The 22,433-nt window shown below is 32.1% G+C and overlaps 21 non-coding genes across 21 annotated transcripts; all 21 read left to right on the forward strand.

Moving 5' to 3' along the window:
* The first annotated feature begins 321 nt into the window (after positions 1-321).
* TRNAS-AGA lies at positions 322-403 on the forward strand. Its single transcript has one exon. It is a non-coding gene; the product is annotated as a tRNA-Ser (tRNA).
* A 590-nt stretch (positions 404-993) lies between these two features.
* TRNAS-AGA lies at positions 994-1,075 on the forward strand. The gene has a single exon. It is a non-coding gene; the product is annotated as a tRNA-Ser (tRNA).
* Positions 1,076-1,662: 587 nt separating this feature from the next.
* On the forward strand, positions 1,663-1,744 carry TRNAS-AGA. The gene has a single exon. It is a non-coding gene; the product is annotated as a tRNA-Ser (tRNA).
* Positions 1,745-2,331: 587 nt separating this feature from the next.
* On the forward strand, positions 2,332-2,413 carry TRNAS-AGA. The gene has a single exon. It is a non-coding gene; the product is annotated as a tRNA-Ser (tRNA).
* Positions 2,414-3,000: 587 nt separating this feature from the next.
* TRNAS-AGA lies at positions 3,001-3,082 on the forward strand. The gene has a single exon. It is a non-coding gene; the product is annotated as a tRNA-Ser (tRNA).
* Positions 3,083-3,669: 587 nt separating this feature from the next.
* TRNAS-AGA lies at positions 3,670-3,751 on the forward strand. Its single transcript has one exon. It is a non-coding gene; the product is annotated as a tRNA-Ser (tRNA).
* A 587-nt stretch (positions 3,752-4,338) lies between these two features.
* TRNAS-AGA lies at positions 4,339-4,420 on the forward strand. Its single transcript has one exon. It is a non-coding gene; the product is annotated as a tRNA-Ser (tRNA).
* A 587-nt stretch (positions 4,421-5,007) lies between these two features.
* Positions 5,008-5,089, forward strand: TRNAS-AGA. Its single transcript has one exon. It is a non-coding gene; the product is annotated as a tRNA-Ser (tRNA).
* A 587-nt stretch (positions 5,090-5,676) lies between these two features.
* TRNAS-AGA lies at positions 5,677-5,758 on the forward strand. Its single transcript has one exon. It is a non-coding gene; the product is annotated as a tRNA-Ser (tRNA).
* A 1,359-nt stretch (positions 5,759-7,117) lies between these two features.
* TRNAS-AGA lies at positions 7,118-7,199 on the forward strand. Its single transcript has one exon. It is a non-coding gene; the product is annotated as a tRNA-Ser (tRNA).
* A 448-nt stretch (positions 7,200-7,647) lies between these two features.
* TRNAS-AGA lies at positions 7,648-7,729 on the forward strand. The gene has a single exon. It is a non-coding gene; the product is annotated as a tRNA-Ser (tRNA).
* Positions 7,730-8,301: 572 nt separating this feature from the next.
* On the forward strand, positions 8,302-8,383 carry TRNAS-AGA. Its single transcript has one exon. It is a non-coding gene; the product is annotated as a tRNA-Ser (tRNA).
* Positions 8,384-8,970: 587 nt separating this feature from the next.
* TRNAS-AGA lies at positions 8,971-9,052 on the forward strand. Its single transcript has one exon. It is a non-coding gene; the product is annotated as a tRNA-Ser (tRNA).
* Positions 9,053-9,639: 587 nt separating this feature from the next.
* On the forward strand, positions 9,640-9,721 carry TRNAS-AGA. The gene has a single exon. It is a non-coding gene; the product is annotated as a tRNA-Ser (tRNA).
* Positions 9,722-10,308: 587 nt separating this feature from the next.
* On the forward strand, positions 10,309-10,390 carry TRNAS-AGA. Its single transcript has one exon. It is a non-coding gene; the product is annotated as a tRNA-Ser (tRNA).
* A 592-nt stretch (positions 10,391-10,982) lies between these two features.
* TRNAS-AGA lies at positions 10,983-11,064 on the forward strand. The gene has a single exon. It is a non-coding gene; the product is annotated as a tRNA-Ser (tRNA).
* An 805-nt stretch (positions 11,065-11,869) lies between these two features.
* On the forward strand, positions 11,870-11,951 carry TRNAS-AGA. Its single transcript has one exon. It is a non-coding gene; the product is annotated as a tRNA-Ser (tRNA).
* A 587-nt stretch (positions 11,952-12,538) lies between these two features.
* On the forward strand, positions 12,539-12,620 carry TRNAS-AGA. Its single transcript has one exon. It is a non-coding gene; the product is annotated as a tRNA-Ser (tRNA).
* Positions 12,621-13,204: 584 nt separating this feature from the next.
* On the forward strand, positions 13,205-13,286 carry TRNAS-AGA. The gene has a single exon. It is a non-coding gene; the product is annotated as a tRNA-Ser (tRNA).
* Positions 13,287-14,927: 1,641 nt separating this feature from the next.
* Positions 14,928-15,009, forward strand: TRNAS-AGA. The gene has a single exon. It is a non-coding gene; the product is annotated as a tRNA-Ser (tRNA).
* Positions 15,010-18,190: 3,181 nt separating this feature from the next.
* On the forward strand, positions 18,191-18,272 carry TRNAS-AGA. The gene has a single exon. It is a non-coding gene; the product is annotated as a tRNA-Ser (tRNA).
* The last annotated feature ends 4,161 nt before the right edge of the window (positions 18,273-22,433 follow it).

Below are 22,433 nucleotides of genomic sequence, written 5' to 3' on the forward strand. Positions count from 1 at the left end.
ATTATGCAGTACGCATTTTTTTTTTTGTGTGTGTGCAGTGATAGCTTACAAACTACACATAAAATGTAAATTGACTTGACAGAAAGAAAAATGTTATGAAGAGAATCGAACTCGTTACTATTGGTATGAAAGTTTTACTATTAATACTCCACAATACTCAAGCACGTAAGTGTTCTGACGTTGGTTACAAGCATGATGCTACAAGTATTCCTAATACTAATTGTTAACTTAATTAACGTCATTATCGTAGATGAAATACCAGACCCATATGCTGATGCTAAATGCCACGACATTAAAGGTTGGTGCATATGTTGAAATCATGTGGTCGTGCCAGAGTGGTTATTGGGAATGACTAGAAATCATGTGGGCTTTGCCCGCGCAGGTTCGAATCTTGCCGACCACGTTTATAAGTTTGGAGTCTAAAGCGCAAAACAATTGGATATATATGTTGTGAGGATTAATTTAAATATCACGTATCACACATTTATTTCTCATAATAAAGACTTTTGGGTTTTCAATACAATGACATATTGTTTTAAACAATTTTAATATATATGTTGCCAGGACAAATTTAAATATCACGTATCACACATTTATTTTCTCATAATAAAGACTTTTGGTTTTTCAATACAATGACACATTGTTTTAAACAATTTTAAATATATAAATATAATTATGCAGTACGTCCTTTTTTTTTTGTGTGTGTGCAGTGATAGCTTACAAACTACACATAAAATGTAAATTGATTTGACAGAAAGAAAAATGTTATGAAGAGAATCGAACTCGTTACTATTGGTATGAAAGTTTTACTATTAATACTCCACAATACTCAAGCACGTAAGTGTTCTGACGTTGGTTACAAGCATGATGCTACAAGTATTCCTAATACTAATTGTTAACTTAATTAACGTCATTATCGTAGATGAAATACCAGACCCATATGCTGATGCTAAATGCCACGACATTAAAGGTTGGTGCATATGTTGAAATCATGTGGTCGTGCCAGAGTGGTTATTGGGAATGACTAGAAATCATGTGGGCTTTGCCCGCGCAGGTTCGAATCCTGCCGACCACGTTTATAAGTTTGGAGTCTAAAGCAAAACAATTGGATATATATGTTGTGAGGATAAATTTAAATATCACGTATCACACATTTATTTCTCATAATAAAGACTTTTGGGTTTTCAATACAATGACATATTGTTTTAAACAATTTTAATATATATGTTGCCAGGATAAATTTAAATATCACGTATCACACATTTATTTCTCATAATAAAGACTTTTGGTTTTTCAATACAATGACACATTGTTTTAAACAATTTTAAATATATAAATATAATTATGCAGTACGTACTTTTTTTTTTGTGTGTGTGCAGTGATAGCTTACAAACTACACATAAAATGTAAATTGACTTGACAGAAAGAAAAATGTTATGAAGAGAATCGAACTCGTTACTATTGGTATGAAAGTTTTACTATTAATACTCCACAATACTCAAGCACGTAAGTGTTCTGACGTTGGTTACAAGCATGATGCTACAAGTATTCCTAATACTAATTGTTAACTGAATTAACGTCATTATCGTAGATGAAATACCAGACCCATATGCTGATGCTAAATGCCACGACATTAAAGGTTGGTGCATATGTTCAAATCATGTGGTCGTGCCAGAGTGGTTATTGGGAATGACTAGAAATCATGTGGGCTTTGCCCGCGCAGGTTCGAATCCTGCCGACCACGTTTATAAGTTTGGAGTCTAAAGCAAAACAATTGGATATATATGTTGTGAGGATAAATTTAAATATCACGTATCACACATTTATTTCTCATAATAAAGACTTTTGGGTTTTCAATACAATGACATATTGTTTTAAACAATTTTAATATATATGTTGCCAGGATAAATTTAAATATCACGTATCACACATTTATTTCTCATAATAAAGACTTTTGGTTTTTCAATACAATGACACATTGTTTTAAACAATTTTAAATATATAAATATAATTATGCAGTACGTACTTTTTTTTTTGTGTGTGTGCAGTGATAGCTTACAAACTACACATAAAATGTAAATTGACTTGACAGAAAGAAAAATGTTATGAAGAGAATCGAACTCGTTACTATTGGTATGAAAGTTTTACTATTAATACTCCACAATACTCAAGCACGTAAGTGTTCTGACGTTGGTTACAAGCATGATGCTACAAGTATTCCTAATACTAATTGTTAACTGAATTAACGTCATTATCGTAGATGAAATACCAGACCCATATGCTGATGCTAAATGCCACGACATTAAAGGTTGGTGCATATGTTCAAATCATGTGGTCGTGCCAGAGTGGTTATTGGGAATGACTAGAAATCATGTGGGCTTTGCCCGCGCAGGTTCGAATCCTGCCGACCACGTTTATAAGTTTGGAGTCTAAAGCAAAACAATTGGATATATATGTTGTGAGGATAAATTTAAATATCACGTATCACACATTTATTTCTCATAATAAAGACTTTTGGGTTTTCAATACAATGACATATTGTTTTAAACAATTTTAATATATATGTTGCCAGGATAAATTTAAATATCACGTATCACACATTTATTTCTCATAATAAAGACTTTTGGTTTTTCAATACAATGACACATTGTTTTAAACAATTTTAAATATATAAATATAATTATGCAGTACGTACTTTTTTTTTTGTGTGTGTGCAGTGATAGCTTACAAACTACACATAAAATGTAAATTGACTTGACAGAAAGAAAAATGTTATGAAGAGAATCGAACTCGTTACTATTGGTATGAAAGTTTTACTATTAATACTCCACAATACTCAAGCACGTAAGTGTTCTGACGTTGGTTACAAGCATGATGCTACAAGTATTCCTAATACTAATTGTTAACTTAATTAACGTCATTATCGTAGATGAAATACCAGACCCATATGCTGATGCTAAATGCCACGACATTAAAGGTTGGTGCATATGTTGAAATCATGTGGTCGTGCCAGAGTGGTTATTGGGAATGACTAGAAATCATATGGGCTTTGCCCGCGCAGGTTCGAATCTTGCCGACCACGTTTATAAGTTTGGAGTCTAAAGCAAAACAATTGGATATATATGTTGTGAGGATAAATTTAAATATCACGTATCACACATTTATTTCTCATAATAAAGACTTTTGGGTTTTCAATACAATGACATATTGTTTTAAACAATTTTAATATATATGTTGCCAGGATAAATTTAAATATCACGTATCACACATTTATTTCTCATAATAAAGACTTTTGGTTTTTCAATACAATGACACATTGTTTTAAACAATTTTAAATATATAAATATAATTATGCAGTACGTACTTTTTTTTTTGTGTGTGTGCAGTGATAGCTTACAAACTACACATAAAATGTAAATTGACTTGACAGAAAGAAAAATGTTATGAAGAGAATCGAACTCGTTACTATTGGTATGAAAGTTTTACTATTAATACTCCACAATACTCAAGCACGTAAGTGTTCTGACGTTGGTTACAAGCATGATGCTACAAGTATTCCTAATACTAATTGTTAACTTAATTAACGTCATTATCGTAGATGAAATACCAGACCCATATGCTGATGCTAAATGCCACGACATTAAAGGTTGGTGCATATGTTGAAATCATGTGGTCGTGCCAGAGTGGTTATTGGGAATGACTAGAAATCATGTGGGCTTTGCCCGCGCAGGTTCGAATCTTGCCGACCACGTTTATAAGTTTGGAGTCTAAAGCAAAACAATTGGATATATATGTTGTGAGGATAAATTTAAATATCACGTATCACACATTTATTTCTCATAATAAAGACTTTTGGGTTTTCAATACAATGACATATTGTTTTAAACAATTTTAATATATATGTTGCCAGGATAAATTTAAATATCACGTATCACACATTTATTTCTCATAATAAAGACTTTTGGTTTTTCAATACAATGACACATTGTTTTAAACAATTTTAAATATATAAATATAATTATGCAGTACGTACTTTTTTTTTTGTGTGTGTGCAGTGATAGCTTACAAACTACACATAAAATGTAAATTGACTTGACAGAAAGAAAAATGTTATGAAGAGAATCGAACTCGTTACTATTGGTATGAAAGTTTTACTATTAATACTCCACAATACTCAAGCACGTAAGTGTTCTGACGTTGGTTACAAGCATGATGCTACAAGTATTCCTAATACTAATTGTTAACTTAATTAACGTCATTATCGTAGATGAAATACCAGACCCATATGCTGATGCTAAATGCCACGACATTAAAGGTTGGTGCATATGTTGAAATCATGTGGTCGTGCCAGAGTGGTTATTGGGAATGACTAGAAATCATGTGGGCTTTGCCCGCGCAGGTTCGAATCTTGCCGACCACGTTTATAAGTTTGGAGTCTAAAGCAAAACAATTGGATATATATGTTGTGAGGATAAATTTAAATATCACGTATCACACATTTATTTCTCATAATAAAGACTTTTGGGTTTTCAATACAATGACATATTGTTTTAAACAATTTTAATATATATGTTGCCAGGATAAATTTAAATATCACGTATCACACATTTATTTCTCATAATAAAGACTTTTGGTTTTTCAATACAATGACACATTGTTTTAAACAATTTTAAATATATAAATATAATTATGCAGTACGTACTTTTTTTTTTGTGTGTGTGCAGTGATAGCTTACAAACTACACATAAAATGTAAATTGACTTGACAGAAAGAAAAATGTTATGAAGAGAATCGAACTCGTTACTATTGGTATGAAAGTTTTACTATTAATACTCCACAATACTCAAGCACGTAAGTGTTCTGACGTTGGTTACAAGCATGATGCTACAAGTATTCCTAATACTAATTGTTAACTTAATTAACGTCATTATCGTAGATGAAATACCAGACCCATATGCTGATGCTAAATGCCACGACATTAAAGGTTGGTGCATATGTTGAAATCATGTGGTCGTGCCAGAGTGGTTATTGGGAATGACTAGAAATCATGTGGGCTTTGCCCGCGCAGGTTCGAATCCTGCCGACCACGTTTATAAGTTTGGAGTCTAAAGCAAAACAATTGGATATATATGTTGTGAGGATAAATTTAAATATCACGTATCACACATTTATTTCTCATAATAAAGACTTTTGGGTTTTCAATACAATGACATATTGTTTTAAACAATTTTAATATATATGTTGCCAGGATAAATTTAAATATCACGTATCACACATTTATTTCTCATAATAAAGACTTTTGGTTTTTCAATACAATGACACATTGTTTTAAACAATTTTAAATATATAAATATAATTATGCAGTACGTACTTTTTTTTTTGTGTGTGTGCAGTGATAGCTTACAAACTACACATAAAATGTAAATTGACTTGACAGAAAGAAAAATGTTATGAAGAGAATCGAACTCATTACTATTGGTATGAAAGTTTTACTATTAATACTCCACAATACTCAAGCACGTAAGTGTTCTGACGTTGGTTACAAGCATGATGCTACAAGTATTCCTAATACTAATTGTTAACTTAATTAACGTCATTATCGTAGATGAAATACCAGACCCATATGCTGATGCTAAATGCCACGACATTAAAGGTTGGTGCATATGTTCAAATCATGTGGTCGTGCCAGAGTGGTTATTGGGCATGACTAGAAATCATATGGGCTTTGCCCGCGCAGGTTCGAATCTTGCCGACCACGTTTATAAGTTTGGAGTCTAAAGCAAAACAATTGGATATATATGTTGTGAGGATAAATTTAAATATCACGTATCACACATTTATTTCTCATAATAAAGACTTTTGGTTTTTCAATACAATGACACATTGTTTTAAACAATTTTAAATATATAAATATAATTATGCAGTACGTACCTTTTTTTTTTGTGTGTGTGCAGTGATAGCTTACAAACTACACATAAAATGTAAATTGATTTGACAGAAAGAAAAATGTTATGAAGAGAATCGAACTCATTACTATTGGTATGAAAGTTTTACTATTAATACTCCACAATACTCAAGCACGTAAGTGTTCTGACGTTGGTTACAAGCATGATGCTACACGTATTCCTAATACTAATTGTTAACTTAATTAACGTCATTATCGTAGATGAAATACCAGACCCATATGCTGATGCTAAATGCCACGACATTAAAGGTTGGTGCATATGTTGAAATCATGTGGTCGTGCAAGAGTGGTTATTGGGAATGATTAGAAATCATGTGGGCTTTGCCCGCGCAGGTTCGAATCTTGCCGACCACGTTTATAAGTTTGGAGTCTAAAGCAAAACAATTGGATATATATGTTGTGAGGATAAATTTAAATATCACGTATCACACATTTATTTCTCATAATAAAGACTTTTGGGTTTTCAATACAATGACATATTGTTTTAAACAATTTTAATATATATGTTGCCAGGATAAATTTAAATATCACGTATCACACATTTATTTTCTCATAATAAAGACTTTTGGTTTTTCAATACAATGACACATTGTTTTAAACAATTTTAAATATATAAATATAATTATGCAGTACGTACTTTTTTTTTTGTGTGTGTGCAGTGATAGCTTACAAACTACACATAAAATGTAAATTGACTTGACAGAAAGAAAAATGTTATGAAGAGAATCGAACTCGTTACTATTGGTATGAAAGTTTTACTATTAATACTCCACAATACTCAAGCACGTAAGTGTTCTGACGTTGGTTACAAGCATGATGCTACAAGTAATCCTAATACTAATTGTTAACTGAATTAACGTCATTATCGTAGTCCTAATACTAATTGTTAACTGAATTAACGTCATTATCGTAGATGAAATACTAATTGTTAACTGAATTAACGTCATTATCGTAGATGAAATACCAATTGTTAACTGAATTAACGTCATTATCGTAGATGAAATACCAGACCCATATGCTGATGCTAAATGCCACGACATTAAAGGTTGGTGCATATGTTCACATCATGTGGTCGTGCCAGAGTGGTTATTGGGCATGACTAGAAATCATGTGGTCGTGCCAGAGTGGTTATTGGGCATGACTAGAAATCATGTGGGCGTGCCAGAGTGGTTATTGGGCATGACTAGAAATCATGTGGGCTTTGCCCGCGCAGGTTTGAATCCTGCCGACCACGTTTATAAGTTTGGAGTCTAAATCAAAACAATTGGATATATATGTTGTGAGGATAAATTTAAATATCACGTATCACACATTTATTTCTCATAATAAAGACTTTTGGGTTTTTCAATACAATGACATATTGTTTTAAACAATTTTAATATATATGTTGCCAGGATAAATTTAAATATCACGTATCACACATTTATTTCTCATAATAATGGATTTTTTTTCTATAGAATGACATATCGAACTCGTTACTATTGGTATGAAAGTTTTACTATTAATACTCCACAATACTCAAGCACGTAAGTGTTCTGACGTTGGTTACAAGCATGATGCTACAAGTAATCCTAATACTAATTGTTAACTGAATTAACGTCATTATCGTAGATGAAATACCAGACCCATATGCTGATGCGGAATGCCACGACATTAAAGGTTGGTGCATATGTTCAAATCATGTGGTCGTGCCAGAGTGGTTATTGGGCATGACTAGAAATCATGTGGGCTTTGCCCGCGCAGGTTCGAATCCTGCCGACCACGTTTATAAGTTTGGAGTCTAAAGCAAAACAATTGGATATATATGTTGTGAGGATAAATTTAAATATCACGTATCACACATTTATTTCTCATAATAAAGACTTTATGACATATTGTTTTAAACAATTTTAATATATATGTTGCCAGGATAAATTTAAATATCACGTATCACACATTTATTTCTCATAATAAAGACTTTTGGTTTTTCAATACAATGACACATTGTTTTAAACAACTTTAAATATATAAATATAATTATGCAGTACGTACTTTTTTTTTTGTGTGTGTGCAGTGATAGCTTACAAACTACACATAAAATGTAAATTGACTTGACAGAAAGAAAAATGTTATGAAGAGAATCGAACTCGTTACTATTGGTATGAAAGTTTTACTATTAATACTCCACAATACTCAAGCACGTAAGTGTTCTGACGTTGGTTACAAGCATGAGGCTACAAGTAATCCTAATACTAATTGTTAACTGAATTAACGTCATTATCGTAGATGAAATACCAGACCCATATGCTGATGCTAAATGCCACGACATTAAAGGTTGGTGCATATGTTCAAATCATGTGGTTGTGCCAGAGTGGTTATTGGGCATGACTAGAAATCATGTGGGCTTTGCCCGCGCAGGTTCGAATCTTGCCGACCACGTTTATAAGTTTGGAGTCTAAAGCAAAACAATTGGATATATATGTTGTGAGGATAAATTTAAATATCACGTATCACACATTTATTTCTCATAATAAAGACTTTTGGGTTTTCAATACAATGACATATTGTTTTAAACAATTTTAATATATATGTTGCCAGGATAAATTTAAATATCACGTATCACACATTTATTTCTCATAATAAAGACTTTTGGTTTTTCAATACAATGACACATTGTTTTAAACAACTTTAAATATATAAATATAATTATGCAGTACGTACTTTTTTTTTTGTGTGTGTGCAGTGATAGCTTACAAACTACACATAAAATGTAAATTGACTTGACAGAAAGAAAAATGTTATGAAGAGAATCGAACTCGTTACTATTGGTATGAAAGTTTTACTATTAATACTCCACAATACTCAAGCACGTAAGTGTTCTGACGTTGGTTACAAGCATGATGCTACAAGTATTCCTAATACTAATTGTTAACTGAATTAACGTCATTATCGTAGATGAAATACCAGACCCATATGCTGATGCTAAATGCCACGACATTAAAGGTTGGTGCATATGTTCAAATCATGTGGTCGTGCCAGAGTGGTTATTGGGCATGACTAGAAATCATGTGGGCTTTGCCCGCGCAGGTTCGAATCCTGCCGACCACGTTTATAAGTTTGGAGTCTAAAGCAAAACAATTGGATATATATGTTGTGAGGATAAATTTAAATATCACGTATCACACATTTATTTCTCATAATAAAGACTTTTGGGTTTTCAATACAATGACATATTGTTTTAAACAATTTTAATATATATGTTGCCAGGATAAATTTAAATATCACGTATCACACATTTATTTCTCATAATAAAGACTTTTGGTTTTTCAATACAATGACACATTGTTTTAAACAATTTTAAATATATAAATATAATTATGCAGTACGTACTTTTTTTTTTGTGTGTGTGCAGTGATAGCTTACAAACTACACATAAAATGTAAATTGACTTGACAGAAAGAAAAATGTTATGAAGAGAATCGAACTCGTTACTATTGGTATGAAAGTTTTACTATTAATACTCCACAATACTCAAGCACGTAAGTGTTCTGACGTTGGTTACAAGCATGATGCTACAAGTATTCCTAATACTAATTGTTAACTTAATTAACGTCATTATCGTAGATGAAATACCAGACCCATATGCTGATGCTAAATGCCACGACATTAAAGGTTGGTGCATATGTTGAAATCATGTGGTCGTGCCAGAGTGGTTATTGGGAATGACTAGAAATCATGTGGGCTTTGCCCGCGCAGGTTCGAATCTTGCCGACCACGTTTATAAGTTTGGAGTCTAAAGCAAAACAATTGGATATATATGTTGTGAGGATAAATTTAAATATCACGTATCACACATTTATTTCTCATAATAAAGACTTTTGGGTTTTCAATACAATGACATATTGTTTTAAACAATTTTAATATATATGTTGCCAGGATAAATTTAAATATCACGTATCACACATTTATTTCTCATAATAAAGACTTTTGGTTTTTCAATACAATGACACATTGTTTTAAACAATTTTAAATATATAAATATAATTATGCAGTACGTACTTTTTTTTTTGTGTGTGTGCAGTGATAGCTTACAAACTACACATAAAATGTAAATTGACTTGACAGAAAGAAAAATGTTATGAAGAGAATCGAACTCGTTACTATTGGTATGAAAGTTTTACTATTAATACTCCACAATACTCAAGCACGTAAGTGTTCTGACGTTGGTTACAAGCATGATGCTACAAGTATTCCTAATACTAATTGTTAACTTAATTAACGTCATTATCGTAGATGAAATACCAGACCCATATGCTGATGCTAAATGCCACGACATTAAAGGTTGGTGCATATGTTGAAATCATGTGGTCGTGCCAGAGTGGTTATTGGGAATGACTAGAAATCATGTGGGCTTTGCCCGCGCAGGTTCGAATCTTGCCGACCACGTTTATAAGTTTGGAGTCTAAAGCAAAACAATTGGATATATATGTTGTGAGGATAAATTTAAATATCACGTATCACACATTTATTTCTCATAATAAAGACTTTTGGGTTTTCAATACAATGACATATTGTTTTAAACAATTTTAATATATATGTTGCCAGGACAAATTTAAATATCACGTATCACACATTTATTTTCTCATAATAAAGACTTTTGGTTTTTCAATACAATGACACATTGTTTTAAACAATTTTAAATATATAAATATAATTATGCAGTACGTACCTTTTTTTTTGTGTGTGTGTGTGCAGTGATAGCTTACAAACTACATATAAAATGTAAATTGACTTGACAGAAAGAAAAATGTTATGAAGAGAATCGAACTCGTTACTATTGGTATGAAAGTTTTACTATAAATACTCCACAATACTCAAGCACGTAAGTGTTCTGACGTTGGTTACAAGCATGATGCTACAAGTATTCCTAATACTAATTGTTAACTGAATTAACGTCATTATCGTAGATGAAATACCAGACCCATATGCTGATGCTAAATGCCACGACATTAAAGGTTGGTGCATATGTTCACATCATGTGGTCGTGCCAGAGTGGTTATTGGGCATGACTAGAAATCATGTGGGCTTTGCCCGCGCAGGTTTGAATCCTGCCGACCACGTTTATAAGTTTGGAGTCTAAAGCAAAACAATTGGATATATATGTTGTGAGGATAAATTTAAATATCACGTATCACACATTTATTTCTCATAATAAAGACTTTTGGGTTTTCAATACAATGACATATTGTTTTAAACAATTTTAATATATATGTTGCCAGGATAAATTTAAATATCACGTATCACACATTTATTTCTCATAATAAAGACTTTTGGGTTTTCAATACAATGACATATTGTTTTAAACAATTTTAATATATATGTTGCCAGGATAAATTTAAATATCACGTATCACACATTTATTTCTCATAATAAAGACTTTTGGGTTTTCAATACAATGACATATTGTTTTAAACAATTTTAATATATATGTTGCCAGGATAAATTTAAATATCACGTATCACACATTTACTTCTCATAATAAAGACTTTTGGTTTTTCAATACAATGACACATTGTTTTAAACAACTTTAAATATATAAATATAATTATGCAGTACGTACTTTTTTTTTTGTGTGTGTGCAGTGATAGCTTACAAACTACACATAAAATGTAAATTGACTTGACAGAAAGAAAAATGTTATGAAGAGAATCGAACTCGTTACTATTGGTATGAAAGTTTTACTATTAATACTCCACAATACTCAAGCACGTAAGTGTTCTGACGTTGGTTACAAGCATGATGCTACAAGTATTCCTAATACTAATTGTTAACTGAATTAACGTCATTATCGTAGATGAAATACCAGACCCATATGCTGATGCTAAATGCCACGACATTAAAGGTTGGTGCATATGTTCAAATCATGTGGTCGTGCCAGAGTGGTTATTGGGCATGACTAGAAATCATGTGGGCTTTGCCCGCGCAGGTTTGAATCCTGCCGACCACGTTTATAAGTTTGGAGTCTAAAGCAAAACAATTGGATATATATGTTGTGAGGATAAATTTAAATATCACGTATCACACATTTATTTCTCATAATAAAGACTTTTGGGTTTTCAATACAAGGACATATTGTTTTAAACAATTTTAATATATATGTTGCCAGGATAAATTTAAATATCACGTATCACACATTTATTTCTCATAATAAAGACTTTTGGTTTTTCAATACAATGACACATTGTTTTAAACAACTTTAAATATATAAATATAATTATGCAGTACGTACTTTTTTTTTTGTGTGTGTGCAGTGATAGCTTACAAACTACACATAAAATGTAAATTGACTTGACAGAAAGAAAAATGTTATGAAGAGAATCGAACTCGTTACTATTGGTATGAAAGTTTTACTATTAATACTCCACAATACTCAAGCACGTAAGTGTTCTGACGTTGGTTACAAGCATGATGCTACAAGTATTCCTAATACTAATTGTTAACTTAATTAACGTCATTATCGTAGATGAAATACTAGACCCATATGCTGATGCTAAATGCCACGACATTAAAGGTTGGTGCATATGTTTAAATCATGTGGTCGTGCCAGAGTGGTTATTGGGCATGACTAGAAATCATGTGGGCTTTGCCCGCGCAGGTTCGAATCCTGCCGACCATGTTTATAAGTTTGGAGTCTAAAGCAAAACAATTGGATATATATGTTGTGAGGATAAATTTAAATATCACGTATCACACATTTATTTCTCATAATAAAGACTTTTGGGTTTTCAATACAATGACATATTGTTTTAAACAATTTTAATATATATGTTGCCAGGATAAATTTAAATATCACGTATCACACATTTATTTCTCATAATAAAGACTTTTGGTTTTTCAATACAATGATACATTGTTTTAAACAACTTTTAATATATAAATATAATTATGCTCGTACTTTTTTTTTTGTGTGTGTGCAGTGATAGCTTACAAACTACACATAAAATGTAAATTGACTTGACAGAAAGAAAAATGTTATGAAGAGAATCGAACTCGTTACTATTGGTATGAAAGTTTTACTATTAATACTCCACAATACTCAAGCACGTAAGTGTTCTGACGTTGGTTACAAGCATGATGCTACAAGTATTCCTAATACTAATTGTTAACTTAATTAACGTCATTATCGTAGATGAAATACTAGACCCATATGCTGATGCTAAATGCCACGACATTAAAGGTTGGTGCATATGTTCAAATCATGTGGTCGTGCCAGAGTGGTTATTGGGAATGACTAGAAATCATGTGGGCTTTGCCCGCGCAGGTTCGAATCTTGCCGACCACGTTTATAAGTTTGGTGTCTAAAGCAAAACAATTGGATATATATGTTGTGAGGATAAATTTAAATATCACGTATCACACATTTATTTCTCATAATAAAGACTTTTGGGTTTTCAATACAATGACATATTGTTTTAAACAATTTTAATATATATGTTGCCAAGATAAATTTAAATATCACGTATCACACATTTATTTCTCATAATAAAGACTTTTGGGTTTTCAATACAATGACATATTGTTTTAAACAATTTTAATATATATGTTGCCAAGATAAATTTAAATATCACGTATCACACATTTATTTCTCATAATAAAGACTTTTGGTTTTTCGATACAATGACACATTGTTTTAAACAATTTTAAATATATAAATATAATTATGCAGTACATACCTTTTTTTTTTGTGTGTGTGCAGTGATAGCTTACAAACTACACATAAAATGTAAATTGACTTGACAGAAAGAAAAATGTTATGAAGAGAATCGAACTCGTTACTATTCGTATGAAAGTTTTACTATTAATACTCCACAATACTCAAGCACATAAGTGTTCTGATTTTGGTTACAAGCATGATGCTACAAGTATTCTCAATATTAAGTGCTAACTGAATGAACGTCATGATCTTAGAAGAAATACCAGGCCCATATGCTGATGCTGAATACCACGAAATTAAAGGTTGGTGCACAAGTTCAAATCATCATGTGGTTGTGTTAGAGTGGTTGTTAGGTCTTACTGGAAAATCATGCGGGCTTTGCTTGTGAAAGTTCAAACCCTGGCGGGATAAATTTAAAATATAACATATCAAACGTTTATTTCTCATAATAATGGATTTTTTTTCTATAGAATGACATATCGAACTCGTTACTATTAGTATCAAAGTTTTACTTTTAATACTTCATAATACTTAAGTCGATAAGTGTTCTGACGTTGGTTACACGCATGATGCTACAATCATTCCCAATATTAATTGCTAACTGAATTAAAGTCATGATCTTAGGTTGGTGCATATGCTACAAGACCCATATGCTGATGCTGAATGCCACGACATTAAAGGTTGGTGCATATGTTCAAATTAATCATGTGGTCGTGCTGGAGTGGTTATCGGGCATGACTAGAAATCAAGTGGGATTTGCCCGCGTAGGTTCGAAAGCTGTCGAGAACGTTAAAATATCACGTACCACACATTTATTTCAATACAATGATATATTGTTTTAAACAATTTTAAATATATAAATATAATTATGCAGTACGTACTTTTTTTTTTTAAATATATAAATATAATTATGCAGTACGTACTTTTTTTTTGTGTATATATAAATATAATTATGCAGTACGTACTTTTTTTTTGTGTGTGTGCAGTGATAGCTTACAAACTACACATAAAATGTAAATTGACTTGACAGAAATAAAAATGTTATGAAGAGAATCGAACTCGTTACTATTGGTATGAAAGTTTTACTATTAATACTCCACAATACTCAAGCACATAAGTGTTCTGACGTTGGTTACAAGCATGATGCTATAAGTATTCCTAATACTAATTGCTAACTGAATTAACGTCATGATCTTAGATGAAATATCAGACCCATATGCTAATGCTGAATGCCACGACATTAAAACATGGTGCATATGTTCAAATCATGTGGTTGTGCCAGAGTGGTTATCGGGCATGACTAGAAATCATGTGGGCTTTGCCTGCGCAGGTTCGAATCTTGTCGACCACGTTTATAAGTTTGGAGTCTAAAGCAAAACAGTTAGATATATATATACTTTGCGAGGATAAATTTAAAATATCACGTATCACACATTTATTTCTCATAGTAAAGATTTTTGGTTTTTCAGTACAATGAAATTAGATATATATGTTGCAAGGATAAATTTAAAATATCACGTATCACACATTTTTTCTCATGATAAAGACTTTTGGTTTTTCAGTACAATGAAATTAGATATATATGTTGCGAGGATAAATTTAAAATATCACGTATCACACATTTTTTCTCATAATAAAGACTTTTGGTTTTTCAGTACAACGAAATTAGATATATATGTTGCGAGGATAAATTTAAAATATCACGTATCACACATTTATTTCTCATAATAAAGACTTTTGGTTTTTCAATACAATTAAATATTGTTTTAAACAATTATAAATACGTAAATATAATTATGCAGTACATACCTTTTTTTTGTGTGTGTGCAGTGATAGCTTACAAACTACACATGAAATGTAAATTGATTTGACTGAAAGAATAATGTTATGATGAGAATCGAACTCGTTACTATTGGTATGAAAGTTTTACTATTAATACTCCACAATACTCAAGCCCATAATCGTTCTAACGTTGGTTACATGATGCTACAAGTATTCTCAATATTAAGTGCTAACTGAATGAACGTCATGATCTTAGTAGAAATACCAGACCCATATGCTGATGCTGAATACTACGAAATTAAAGGTTGGTGCACAAGTTCAAATCATCATGTGGTTGTGTTAGAGTGGTTGTTAGGTCTTACTGGAAAATCATGCGGGCTTTGCTTTGAAGGTTCAAACCCTGGCGGGATAAATTTAAAATATCACATATCAAACGTTTATTTCTCATAATAATGGATTTTTTTTTCTATAGAATGACATATCGAACTCGTTACTATTAGTATCAAAGTTTTACTTTTAATACTTCATAATACTTAAGCCGATAAGTGTTCTGACGTTGGTTACACGCATGATGCTACAAGTATTCCGAATATTAATTGCTAACTGAATTAAAGTCATGATCTTAGATGAAATACAAGACCCATATGCTGATGCTGAATGCCACGACATTAAAGGTTGGTGTATAGGTTCAAATTAATCATGTGGTCGTGCCAGAGTGGTTATCGGGCATGACTAGAAATCATGTGGGCTTTGCACGCGCAGGTTTGATTCCTGCCGACAACGTTTATAAGTTTGGAGTCTAAAGTAAAACAATATTATATATTTGTTGCAAGGATAAATTTAAAATATCACGTACTACACATTTATTTCTCATTATAAAGACTTTTGGTTTTTCAATACAATGACATATTGTTTTAAACAATTTTAAATATGTAAATATAATTATGCAGTACATACCTTTTTTTTGTGTGTGTGCAGTGATAGCTTACAAACTACACATGAAATGTAAATTGATTTGACTGAAAGAATAATGTTATGAAGAGAATCGAACTCGTTACTATTAGTATCAAAGTTTTACTTTTAATACTTCATAATACTTAAGCCGATAAGTGTTCTGACGTTGGTTACATGATGCTACAAGTATTCTCAATATTAAGTGCTAACTGAATGAACGTCATGATCTTAGTAGAAATACCAGACCCATATGCTGATGCTGAATACTACGAAATTAAAGGTTGGTGCACAAGTTCAAATCATCATGTGGTTGTGTTAGAGTGGTTGTTAGGTCTTACTGGAAAATCATGCGAGCTTTGCTTGTGAAGGTTCAAACCCTGGCGGGATAAATTTAAAATATCACATATCAAACGTTTATTTCTCATAATATTGGATTTTTTTTCTATAGAATGACATATCGAACTCGTTACTATTAGTATCAAAGTTTTACTTTTAATACTTCATAATACTTAAGCCGATAAGTGTTCTGACGTTGGTTACACGCATGATGCTACAAGTATTCCCAATATTAATTGCTAACTGAATTAAAGTCATGATCTTAGATGAAATACATGACCCATATGCTGATGCTGAATGCCACGACATTAAAGGTTGGTGCATAGGTTCAAATTAATCATGTGGTCGTGCCAGAGTGGTTATCGGGCATGACTAGAAATCATGTGGGCTTTGCCCGTGCAGGTTTGATTCCTACCGACAACGTTTATAAGTTTGGAGTCTAAAGTAAAACAATTTGATATATTTGTTGCAAGGATAAATTTAAAATATAACGTACCACACATTTATTTCTCATAATAAAGACTTTTGGTTTTTCAATACAATGACATATTGTTTTACATAATTTTAAATATGTAAATATAATTATGCAGTACATACCTTTTTTTGGTGTGTGTGCAGTGATAGCTTACAAACTACACATGAAATGTAAATTGATTTGACTGAAAGAATAATGTTATGAAGAGAATCGATCTCGTTACTATTGGTATGAAAGTTGTACTATTAATACTCCACAATACTCAAGCACATAAGTGTTCTGACGTTGGTTACAAGCATGATGCTACAAGTAATCCCAATACTAATTGCTAACTGAATTAACGTCATGATCTTAGATGAAATATCAGACCCATATGCTGATGCTGAATGCCACGACATTAAAACTTGGTGCATATGTTCAAATCATGTGGCCGTGCCAGAGTGGTTATTGGGCATGACTAGAAATCATGTGGGCTTTGCCCGCGTAGGTTCGGATCCTGCCGACCACGTTTATAAGTTTGGAGTCTAAAGCAAAACAATTGGATATATATGTTGCGATGATAAATTTAAATAACACGTATCACACATTTATTTCTCATAATAAAGACTTTTGGTTTTTCAATACAATGACATATTGTTTTACACAATTTTAAATATGTAAATATAATTATGCAGTACATACCTTTTTTTGGTGTGTGTGCAGTGATAGCTTACAAACTACACATGAAATGTAAATTGATTTGACTGAAAGAATAATGTTATGAAGAGAATCGATCTCGTTACTATTGGTATGAAAGTTGTACTATTAATACTCCACAATACTCAAGCACATAAGTGTTCTGACGTTGGTTACAAGCATGATGCTACAAGTATTCCCAATACTAATTGCTAACTGAATTAACGTCATGATCTTAGATGAAATATCAGACCCATATGCTGATGCTGAATGCCACGACATTAAAACTTGGTGCAAATGTTCAAATCATGTGGTTGTGCCAGAGTGGTTATTGGGCATGACTAGAAATCATGTGGGCCTTGCCCGCGTAGGTTTGAATCCTATCGACCACGTTTATAAGTTTGGAGTCTAAAGCAAAACAATTGGATATATATGTTGCGAGGATAAATTTAAATAACACGTATCACACATTTATTTCTCATAATAAAGACTTTTGGTTTTTCAATACAATGACATATTGTTTTAAACAATTTTAAATATGTAAATATAATTATGCAGTACATACCTTTTTTTTGTGTGTGTGCAGTGATAGCTTACAAACTACACATGAAATGTAAATTGATTTGACTGAAAGAATAACGTTATGATGAGAATCGAACTCGTTACTATTGGTATGAAAGTTTTACTATTAATACTCCACAATACTCAAGCCCATAATGGTTCTGACGTTGGTTACATGATGCTACAAGTATTCTCAATATTAAGTGCTAACTGAATGAACGTCATGATCTTTGTAGAAATACCAGACCCATATGCTGATGCTGAATACTACGAAATTAAAGGTTGGTGCACAAGTTCAAATCATCATGTGGTTGTGTTAGAGTGGTTGTTAGGTCTTACTGGAAAATCATGCGAGCTTTGCTTGTGAAGGTTCAAACCCTGGCGGGATAAATTTAAAATATCACATATCAAACGTTTATTTCTCATAATAATGGATTTTTTTTCTATAGAATGACATATCGAACTCGTTACTATTAGTATCAAAGTTTTACTTTTAATACTTTATAATACTTAAGCCGATAAGTGTTCTGACGTTGGTTACACGCATGATGCTACAAGTATTCCCAATATTAATTGCTAACTGAACTAAAGTCATGATCTTAGATGAAATACATGACCGATATGCTGATGCTGAATGCCACGACATTAAAGGTTGGTGCATAGGTTCAAATTAATCATGTGGTCGTGCCAGAGTGGTTATCGGGCATGACTAGAAATCATGTGGGCCTTGCCCGTGCAGGTTTGATTCCTACCGACAACGTTTATAAGTTTGGAGTCTAAAGTAAAACAATTTGATATATTTGTTGCAAGAATAAATTTAAAATATAACGTACCACACATTTATTTCTCATAATAAAGACTTTTGGTTTTTCAATACAATGACATATTGTTTTACACAATTTTAAATATGTAAATATAATTATGCAGTACATACCTTTTTTTGGTGTGTGTGCAGTGATAGCTTACAAACTACACATGAAATGTAAATTGATTTGACTGAAAGAATAATGTTATGAAGAGAATCGATCTCGTTACTATTGGTATGAAAGTTGTACTATTAATACTCCACAATACTCAAGCACATAAGTGTTCTGACGTTGGTTACAAGCATGATGCTACAAGTATTCCCAATACTAATTGCTAACTGAATTAACGTCATGATCTTAGATGAAATATCAGACCCATATGCTGATGCTGAATGCCACGACATTAAAACTTGGTGCATATGTTCAAATCATGTGGCCATGCCAGAGTGGTTATTGGGCATGACTAGAAATCATGTGGGCTTTGCCCGCGTAGGTTCGGATCCTGTCGACCACGTTTATAAGTTTGGAGTCTAAAGCAAAACAATTGGATATATATGTTGCGATGATAAATTTAAATAACACGTATCACACATTTATTTCTCATAGTAAAGACTTTTGGTTTTTCAATACAATGACATATTGTTTTAAACAATTTTAAATATGTAAATATAATTATGCAGTACATACCTTTTTTTGTGTGTGTACAGTGATAGCTTACAAACTACACATGAAATGTAAATTGATTTGACTAAAAGAATAATGTTATGAAGAGAATCGAACTCGTTACTATTGGTATGAAAGTTTAACTGTTAATACTCCACAATACTCAAGCACATAAGTGTTCTGACGTTGGTTACAAGCATGATGCTACAAGTATTCCCAATACTAATTGCTAACTGAATTAACGTCATGATCTTAGATGAAATATCAGACCCATATGCTGATGCTGAATGCCACGACATTAAAACTTGGTGCATATGTTCAAATCATGTGGCCGTGCCAGAGTGGTTATTGGGCATGACTAGAAATCATGTGGGCTTTGCCCGCGTAGGTTCGGATCCTGCCGACCACGTTTATAAGTTTGGAGTCTAAAGCAAAACAATTGGATATATATGTTGCGATGATAAATTTAAATAACACGTATCACACATTTATTTCTCATAGTAAAGACTTTTGGTTTTTCAATACAATGACATATTGTTTTAAACAATTTTAAATATGTAAATATAATTATGCAGTACATACCTTTTTTTGTGTGTGTACAGTGATAGCTTACAAACTACACATGTTTTTTTGTGTGTGTACAGTGATAGCTTACAAACTATACATGAAATGTAAATTGATTTCAGTGATAGCTTACAAACTATACATGAAATGTAAATTGATTTGACTAAAAGAATAATGTTATGAAGAGAATCGAACTCGTTACTAACTAAAAGAATAATGTTATGAAGAGAATCGAACTCGTTACTATTGGTATGAAAGTTTAACTGTTAATACTCCACAATACTCAAGCACATAAGTGTTCAAACGTTGGTTACAAGCATGATGCTACAAGTATTCCTAATACTAATTGCTAACTGAATTAACGTCATGATCTTAGATGAAATATCAGGCCCATATGCTGATGCTAAATGCCAAGACATTAAAACTTGGTGCATATGTTCAAATCATGTGGTCGTGCCAAAGTGGTTATCGGGCATGACAAGAAATCATGTGGGCTTTGCCTGCGCAGGTTCGAATCTTGTCGACCACGTTTATAAGTTTGGAGTCCAAAGCAAAACAATTGGATATATATGTTGCGAGGATAAATTAAAATAAGAATCATGTGGGCTTTGCCTGCGCAGGTCTTTATAAGTTTGGAGTCCAAAGCAAAACAATTGGATATATATGTTGCGAGGATAAATTAAAATAACACGTATCACACATTTATTTCTCATAATAAAGACTTTTGGTTTTTCAATACAATGACATATTGTTTTACACAATTTTAAATATGTAAATATAATTATGCAGTACATACCTTTTTTTGGTGTGTGTGTAGTGATAGCTTACAAACTACACATGAAATGTAAATTGATTTGACTGAAAGAATAATGTTATGAAGAGAATCGATCTCGTTACTATTGGTATGAAAGTTGTACTATTAATACTCCACAATACTCAAGCACATAAGTGTTCTGACGTTGGTTACAAGCATGATGCTACAAGTATTCCCAATACTAATTGCTAACTGAATTAACGTCATGATCTTAGATGAAATATCAGACCCATATGCTGATGCTGAATGCCACGACATTAAAACTTGGTGCATATGTTCAAATCATGTGGCCGTGCCAGAGTTGTTATTGGGCATGACTAGAAATCATGTGGGCTTTGCCCGCGTAGGTTCGGTTCCTGTCGACCACGTTTATAAGTTTGGAGTCTAAAGCAAAACAATTGGATATATATGTTGCGATGATATTTTTAAATAACACGTATCACACATTTATTTCTCATAATAAAGACTTTTGGTTTTTCAATACAATGACATATTGTTTTAAACAATTTTAAATATGTAAATATAATTATGCAGTACATACCTTTTTTTTGTGTGTGTGCAGTGATAGCTTACAAACTACACATGAAATGTAAATTGATTTGACTAAAAGAATAATGTTATGAAGAGAATCGAACTCGTTACTATTGGTATGAAAGTTTAACTGTTAATACTCCACAATACTCAAGCACATAAGTGTTCTGACGTTGGTTACAAGCATGATGCTACAAGTATTCCTAATACTAATTGCTAACTGAATTAACGTCATGATCTTAGATGAAATATCAGACCCATATGCTGATGCTGAATGCCACGACATTAAAACTTGGTGCATATGTTCAAATCATGTGGCCGTGCCAGAGTTGTTATTGGGCATGACTAGAAATCATGTGGGCTTTGCCCGCGTAGGTTCGGCTCCTGCCGACCACGTTTATAAGTTTGGAGTCCAAAGCAAAACAATTAGATATATATGTTGCGAGGATAAATTTAAAATATCACGTATCACACATTTATTTCTCATAATAAAGACTTTTGGTTTTTCAGTACAATGAAATATTGTTTTAAACAATTATAAATACGTAAATATAATTATGCAGTTCATACCTTTTTTTTTTTTGTGTGTGCAGTGATAGCTTACAAACTATACA

Source organism: Ipomoea triloba, chromosome 5 (assembly GCF_003576645.1).
Source record: "Ipomoea triloba cultivar NCNSP0323 chromosome 5, ASM357664v1".
Classification (NCBI taxonomy): domain Eukaryota; kingdom Viridiplantae; phylum Streptophyta; class Magnoliopsida; order Solanales; family Convolvulaceae; genus Ipomoea; species Ipomoea triloba.